The following is an 8,905-nucleotide window of genomic DNA, read 5'->3' as shown; positions in this document are numbered from 1 at the left end:
CTCCAGATACATTTGCAGTCTGCTTTTTGCCTCCGGCACACTGCGAGTTCTGCCTCCTTTTCCTCCCTATCTGCTGCTCCATCTCTCCCTCTGAACTACCCTCCTCTTCCTCTCTCGTGGGCACCCACGTGACATCCATCGACACGTCATAATGATCACCTTCACCACCACTGACATTAGAGATCTCGGAGTAGGCAGCAACAGCGGGGACCAATCTCCTTGGGCTGATCTGGGTACTGTCGTCAGACTGCTGGGTGGCGGCTGTTGCTAACTCCTCTTTCTCATCCGATGCCAAGAATGGCTGTGCATCTGTAAGGTCTGGGAATGGATGGGGAAAATAATTCCTCTGACTTGAGTGGAGGGGCTATGGTGTGAGAAGGTTGCAGATGCGGAAGGCTGAGTGAGCCACTCAACCAACTCTGGTGCGTCCTTTGACATAATCGCATGCACCTTCTCGAACTTCCCACTTAGGCTCTGGTCTGGTGCACCTGCCCGACCCCTACCACCCCTGGGAAATGGCCTGTCTCTTCCTCTGTCTATCATTTTCAAAATTACCCTGTACCAAAGTCCCTAGAGAAGAGCAGTATTTGTGGAAGCAGGTATATTGCAGGCCTCAATCAATATTTGGTGGGAGCAGGTATCTCCTTAATCAGTATTTTGTAGAAGCAGGTGTATCGCAGGCCTTAAAGGGATTCTGTCACCAGGTTTCACCCCTGTCAGATAAAAATATGCTGATGTTAATGGATGCAAGGTGCCGGCCGCACCCGCCGCCGTTCGTACCCAGCACTGCCTTTCCAGACCTCTGCGCTGCCTCCTAATCCTCTGTGCCGCCTCTCTCTCTCCCTCCCTCCCCCCTCCTCCTGCTGTAAGATCTCGCGCATACAGGGGTTGAGCGAAGTGCCGGCGCATGCGCACTTCGCTGTATGAAGCCAAATGGAGAAGTCCGCACGGGCGCATCAGGCAGAGACCTGTGCGCAAGCGCGAGATGTTACAGCAGAAGGAGGGGGAGGGAGAGCGAGAGGCGGCACAGAGGGTTAGGAGGCGGCGCAGAGGTCTGGAAAGGCAGCGCTGGGCACGAACGGCGGCGGGTGCGGCCGGCACCTTGCATCCATTAACATCCCCTTGGGCACCTTATTTGTTTGACTGACAGGTTAGTAATAGCTGTTTTTTTAGCTAAATAAGCCTACAGATGACATTTATAAGCCCACATTATGAATCGTGAAGACGCCCTGAACATCAGCATATTTTTATCTGACAGGGGTGAAACCGGGTGACAGAATCCCTTTAATCAATATTTGGTGAAATCAGGTATATCAATCCCCTTAATCAGTATTTTGTAAAGGCAGGTGTATCGCAGGCCTTAATCAATATTTGGGGAAATCAGGTATATCAATCCCCTTAATCAGTATTTTGTGGCAGCAGGTGTATCACAGGCCTCAATCAATATTTGAGGAAAATAATTGGTATATAGTGGCTCACCCTTCCTTGTGCTATGGTGGAGGTGCTCTATTTTTTGTGACTCACCCAGTCACTAAAGAAGAAAATAAATGGTTTAAAAGTGAAAAACAGACACTCACATTCTATATAGTAAGATATGTTTAAAAAACATCACATTTATTGACTTAAAAAGGATTGAATAATAAAACAGATGTAAACATACTGTATATAAATATAAAACAAAATGTCCCCTTAAAATAAATCCAATTTAAATGAACTTCAAAAACTTGCAAACTAATGCGGATTCCATCACATATTCAGTAGTGGTTAGTGATCAGTATACAGTAATGATTCCGTATAGATGCGACTGAACGATCTTTGTTTCAGCTTCAGATAACAACAGTTTCTGTTTTTATCCTCTGATTTGGTAGAAGCAGGTATATCAATCCCCTTAATCAGTATTTTGTGGAAGCAGGTATATCGCACCCCTCAATCAGTAATTTTTGGATAGCACACCTATACCAGTCTTTAAAAGGACTTTTGTGGCCCTATTAGCTAGCATTTGGTGTCCCTAACAGTCTGTCCCTGCTCCACAAAGCAACCTCTCCCTACACTGGCAAAAGACTGAATGTAAAATGGCGGCCAGATCGGGTTCTGTTGTAGGGTGGGGGTTTGTCCATGTGCTGAAACATCTCAATTGGCTGTTCTATCCCACCTGATGGATGTGTCATGGGTCAAAGTTCGGCACAATGCTAAAGAATATGGCGCATGCGAACATTGCCATATGTTCGCATGTTCGGCGAATCGCGAATGAGCAAAGTTCGCCGCGAAACGACCACCGGGCGAACCGAAAGGCCATCTCTAGCGATCGGCAGTGCCTGTGCGCCATCTTATGCAAATCTGTTCCTGGGCTGGTGGGAGGATACCCTGGTGTTTACTGAGGATAGCAAATGGGCTTCTTTTATCAGCTTCTGGGGTCATTTCATTGATGATGTTTTCATCCTATGGAGTGGCACCAAGGAGTCCTTTTTGAAATTTATTGAAGAAATCAACACTAACAACATTGGGATGCATTTTACTTTTGATATTAACACATGGCGTTTCTTGACCTTGATATTTATCTTGACTATGGCCAGATATGCACTCAAACATATAGAAAACCCACTGCAACCAATGGTCTTCTTAAGGTGTGACAGTTATCACCCACCAAGTCTCAGATGTGGTATACCCAAAGGACAATATTTGCGCATCCGCAGGAATTGCTCTAATGTGAATGACTTCCACCGTCAGGCCAGGGAGTTGCAGGGCAGATTTTTAAGAAGGGAATATCCACCTTTAAAAATGCCCTCACTAGGGATAGGTCAGATATATTGGACCCTCAATTTGACATGCAGAGGGATAGTATATCTGCCCATAAAAAAGAGGAGTCAAATCAACTCACTCGGATCGTAGGTACTTTTAATCATCAACACAAAAAAATACGAGGGATCTTATCTAGATACTGGGATCTCCTAAAAATGGACCCAGATATAAAAGACGTTATATCAGATCATCCGGCAATTACCTTTAGAAGAGGGAGATCCCTTAAAGATCGTTTCAAATCCAGTCATTATGAACCTGTCAGCAAACAGGGTACTTGGTTATCGAGTAAACTCTGTGGTATGTATAGGTTGTGGGCTGTGATGCTTGCCCATATATTCAGCCTACAAAGAGCTTCACAGAAAAAACATATGATATCCGGGAATATGCTAATTGTAAAAGCATGGGGGTAGTCTACCTGTGCACCTGCACCTGCCCACTACAATATGTGGGGAAAACTATAAGGGAAATAAGCAGACGCATAGGGGATCACTTGAGTGACATAAGACATAAGAGGGACACCCCCATTGCACGACATGTTCAAGAAAAAGATTCAGGCAACCCTAGTGCCTTAAAGTTTTGCATGATTGAAGTGATACACCCTTCTTGTAGAGGTGGCGATATAGAAAAAACGGTACTTTAAAAATAAACCGAATGGATGTACAGACTAAAATCTGTGAATCCATTAGGTTTAAATGAGACCTTATCTTTTGTCATTTTTATTATAAATAATTACTAGGGACGCTTCCAACATTGGTTTAGATTATAATTTGGCAAGTCTTTTTGAGAGCTGTGTATTTGACCATAATTGGTCTAACACTAAACCTATTATCTAGCTGGGGCATATCTGGGGGTTGAGTCATTAGTCAGTTGACATTGCTCCCCCCTTCGTTTCCCCAATTAATTAAACCCACAGTTTTTAGTGCCAGTTTTGGGGATGTGGGCGAGAGATATCCTTTTTGACTCCACCTACTATTGTAAATACCCATACTTACCTCCAAAGATTATACAAGCTTAGTTTTTGTTGGGCAAACATAATATACACTAGCTTACCAAAGTTCTTTGACACCAGTCTTGTAGTCAAAGACAATTAGCACACAATTATACTAAGTGGAGATATTTATTATCCCTTCATGTTATATACAGAACCTAATCCTTTTCACCTGTGGGAACCTGGTTCGAATTCATAATAGCACCACTCTTGTCATTTATCTAAGTGCTGTAATGGTGCAAGCGCATTGGTGTATATGAATCCTTTTCAGAATGCCCATACCCCCCTGGGCGCATGCTCACATGGAAGTGTTGACGTCACCAGCGCCTGCGCAGTATACGCGAGGCGCAATGACATCAAACCCTGTGAATTGCTACCTGGACCGCCCATAACATCGGGCGCGTGCGCGCACAGGAGGATTGACGCGGCTGGCGCCTCCAAGTCACGTGTGAGGCGCGGTGATGTCACACATTGTGACACCTGCCAGATTACATTGGCGCAGGCACATTGGTGTTTGGTAGATGCCGACTCTGATTGGCATTTTGGAGGTAAGGAGGGATATTTAAACCCAGTCTTGACAGATATAAAATTGCTGTAAGCCTTTCATCTCTTGGCACCACATTATTTGAACGCCATTGTGCATATATGAACTGGTCCCCTGATGAACCTATTTCATACCATTGGGGAAACGCGTCGGGATGAAGTGTTTATTATCTCGTATCACCTGGGACTTTTTTCTTTCATTACTCACATTTTTGGAGAAGTACTTATTTTCCATATGATCAGATTTTTTGCCTTCCTGCTCGAACTGTCCAATTATACATCTAGGACATTTAGGCTGTTGTTTTCTGTTTGGGAATCGATTAGGAAGGGAATTACAGATTAGGGTACAGCCACCAATAAGTGGGCTGCCCCTTTCGGGGCGATTACTCCGCTTTTAGGCACAGTGAGCGAAGATGGATAGGGACAGCTCCACAATTGCCTAAAAGCTGAATTATTGGATCTTTCCCCTGGATAAAAGGCAGAGTTCTTCATCGGCTCACCACCAAGGAGAGATCCTGATATCGTTTTGGACCCACTTCTTATGATCAATTATCAAATGTTCCATGGTCAACTGTATCATGAGTAGCCACATGGTGGCAATGCATCAACACTTGTATTTCTATGTTTAACAAGTCCCAAGGTGGAATTATCTTTTTGTAATTTGACATTTATTATTATTTATATGTGGGATTTTTAATAGATCAAATAAAAGTAAAGTTTTGAGGGGAAATTATTACCTTTCAGTGACTTTTTTGAATTACATATGCAATAAACTACGCTTGGGAATATGGGGTGGAACGTCTCTTAGGTTTTTTAATACATGAAACAATGTACCAAACACACTGCCCTGAGTAAAGCCACAGAAGCCTTCCAAAACGCGTAGGATTTGTTTGGATCTGTTTGCAACCACTTGATATGTATGGATTTTCTTGACTAAAGCCCTGATTTATGTATTCTGAAATGTTGGCTTGCTACAAACTTTATTATCTAACACTTTGTCATGACCCCGATCTGCTGTGGAAACCCAATGATTGTGCCGCCTTCCTCTATTAAATTAATTTTATGCTATTATTGACTATAGCATGTAACCATACACGTAACTATGCTATGTAGACCTTTGGGGACTTTTTTATGCATTTTACTCATTTGGGGCTACAAATAATTTTTTCAATTGGTCTTTATTTAAAAAAAATAATCGAGCAGTTCTGTCTATCTGTGTGACTAGTACTTTCACTTTGTGCCCGTCATCTAATAACCCTTATCTCTAAATTACTAAAAGGTCATAAAACACTTATTTAAGCCACATTCTTATCAGTAAAAGGATTGGGGTTTGATGAGTGTTTATAAGGTCTGAGAGCAGAGATAAGGAGCCCGTCAGCTCTCTGACAGAGTACAGTGAAAATTCAGATCCTGCTAGTAGAGCATCTCAGCTCTGTACAGAAAAAAGGGCTCCATATTTTTACTAAAGACCAATTGAAATATATGATTTTTATCTCATAATGAGTACAGTGCACTAATAAACAAATTTCCCCCAAAGGTGAACATGACACCCCCATACAAAGGTTCGCCGAAAACACGCGTCGGGGTTGGTGCCATCCTGGAGGAGGCACAGCATGGGTAACCATTCAATGTCCTTTTGATTGTGAATGAACCTGTTTTTTGCAGTGGACTTTATTGTCAATCATATATATACAGATGGACTGATGTATGGACGTAGTATTCGCTGTGTTTATCCTCCAGATGATGTTGCTTTTTCCCTGCACCTATGCTCTTTTTAATCATGTTTGCAAAATATTTGTAATCATGTAATAAAATGAAATTTATAAGCGGTCTGGCAGTTATTTGTAGGTCTTATAATATGGTGTTTTGCCATAGGCTTATGCTGGTTATTTACTCTTTGAGTAGTATAAGAATCCCTGGTTGGGGCATATATTGGGTTTTGTACTGTAAAATCAGTAGAACCAACCATACATAATTGCAGACATAACAATTAGCCAAAAATGACAAACTGACATGTCCCACATACATGAATACTAAGTCTAAGGGTCCATTCACACGTCCATAGTGTATTGAGGATCCGCAAAGTGCGGATCCGCAATACACCCAGCCGGCACCCCCATAGATTTGCCTATTCTTGTCCGCAATTGCACATCGGGAGTATAATGAAAGTCAATGGGAGAATCCAAACATTAAACCAGGTACCCCCTGCTCTGAAGAGGGGAGGGTGCCTGGTTCATAGGAAAATGTCAGAAATTTATGGAAACACCACGGAAATGGTTCTGTAACAGCATGGGGAGGATGTCTGGATGCATCTTGAACTCGCAGGTTGCTGCTAAGAACGATGTTGTTCGAGTAGTACGCCACTTTTACAGACTGACAATAATACGCACAAAAACGATTTTAGAGGAAAAATGTATTGGAAACATTCTTTCCTGTACATTTACTTGTATATAAAGTGCAAGTGCTGGCAAAAATTACAAGCAAGAGGCACTCCAATACAACCTGTATATCACATAATGGAGGGCCTCATTCACATTGTGGTACAATAGTTCAGGTAGTGGGACTCCTACACTCATAAAGCCTATGCACTAAGTGAAAGGGCTGACAAAAATTACAAGGAACTGGCACTGCAATACACCCTTTATTACACATAAAGGAGGGCATCATACACACCCTTGAAAAATTATGATTGATGGCCTGCTGGTGACCCTCAAAAACATTTGGATCAAGGGCCTGCTGATCTGACCATCTAAAAAATTATGGGTGAGGGCCTGCTGCCACTTTAGTGACTCTAGTTAACCTGGGGCCGATCGCACGTCCCCGTGATGGTGACGTTCCATTCGGATTTCTGGCCTATCAACTTTTTAATGTTATTGTCAGTGCAAACAATTGTAACTACGGGGTAACAGGAATCAGTGTTGGATTTAGGAACAGGAACCTGAGAAACGGCTACGGCTACCACATCCAAGCAAGGCAGCATGCGTGCAAATTACCTGTTAGGTATAATTAGGTGAGGGCCTGCAGGTGAGCTGACCTAGTAAAAGATTTTAGGTGCGGGCCTGCTGGTGAGCTGACCCTGTAAAACATTATATGCAAGGACCATCCGGTTAGTTGACCCTGTAAAAGATTTGAGTTGCGGGCCTGCTGGTGAGCTGATCCTGTAAAAGATTTGAGGTGCGGGCCTGCTGGCGAGCTGATCCTGTAAAAGATTTGAGGTGCGGGCCTGCTGGTGAGCTGACCCTATAAAAGATTTGAGGTGCGGGCCTGCTGGTGAGCTGACCCTGTAAAAGATTTGAGGTGCGGGCCTGCTAGTGAGCTGACCCTGTAAAAGATTTTGTGCGCGTGCCTGCTGGTGAACTGACCCAATAAAAATTGTAGGTGAAGGCCTACTGGTGAGCTGACACTAAAAAATGATATGCAAGGGCCTGCAGCTGAGCTGACCCTCTAAAAAATTATATGCAAGGGCCTGCAGGTGAGCTGACCCTGTAAAACATTATATTTGAAGGGCATATATGCGAGGGCATTATATGTGACGAATATGCATGTTGATATGATGGAAGAGAAGGAGGAGGATGAGAAAAGGAAGATTCAACCATATACCCTTTTTTTGGGCGTGGAAGGGGTGCATGGGAATAAAGTGTATTTAGTACATTATAAACAACACATTTAAAGTGCCTTTATGTTCAGCTGCTTATCTCTGGTGGAGTCGAGAAGTCATGGTCAATCCAGGCCTTGTTAATTTTTATAAGAGTCAACCTGTCAGCATTTTCAGTTGACAGGCGGTTCCGCTTATCTGCTATAATGCCACCAGCAGCACTAAATACCCGCTTTGACAAAACACTGGTGGCAGGGCAGGCCAGCACCTCCAAAGCGTAGAGTGCCAGTCCGTGCCACGTGTCCAGCTTGGACACCCAGTAGTTATAAGGCACTGAGGGATCATTGAGGACGCTGACACGGTCTGCTATGTACTCCTTCACCATCTTCCAAAAATATTCTCTCCTTGTGACAGTAGATCGCGCATCAGGGTGAGGGTGCTGGCGGGGTGTCATGAAACTGTCCCAGGCTTTGGAGAGTGTTGCCCTGTTGGAACTGCTGTGTGTTCCCCTTGTCTCCCCTCCTTGGTTGGCCAAGGAACTACGGACTCTGCCGCCAGCGTTGTCAGATGGAAATTTTTGGAGCAATTTTTCAACAAGGATTTTCTGGTATTGCACCGTTTTGCTCGTACTCTCCACCAGAGGCATGAGAGATGAGAAGTTCTCTTTGTAGAGGGGGTCGAGAAGGGTGAACAACCAGTAATCCGTGTTGTCTAAAATGCGTATAACGCGCGGGTCGTGGGAAAGGCAGCCTAACATGAAGTCAGCCATGTGTGCCAGAGTACCAACAGGCAAGACTTTGCTGTCGTCATCAGGAGGATCACTCTGAATCACCTCATCCTCCTCTTCTGCTCACCTACGCTGAACAGATGGAATTAAACTTCCATGGGTACTCCCTCTGTAGCAGAGGCAATCATCTCCTGCTCCTCCTCCTCTTCATCGTCCAATTCGCGCTGAGAAGACGAACTGAGGATGGTCTGGC

The sequence above is a fragment of the Bufo gargarizans genome, chromosome 8, assembly GCF_014858855.1.
Source record: "Bufo gargarizans isolate SCDJY-AF-19 chromosome 8, ASM1485885v1, whole genome shotgun sequence".
NCBI lineage: Eukaryota > Metazoa > Chordata > Amphibia > Anura > Bufonidae > Bufo > Bufo gargarizans.
The sequence above is the reverse complement of the archived record's forward strand: the minus strand, read 5'-3'. Positions refer to the sequence as shown.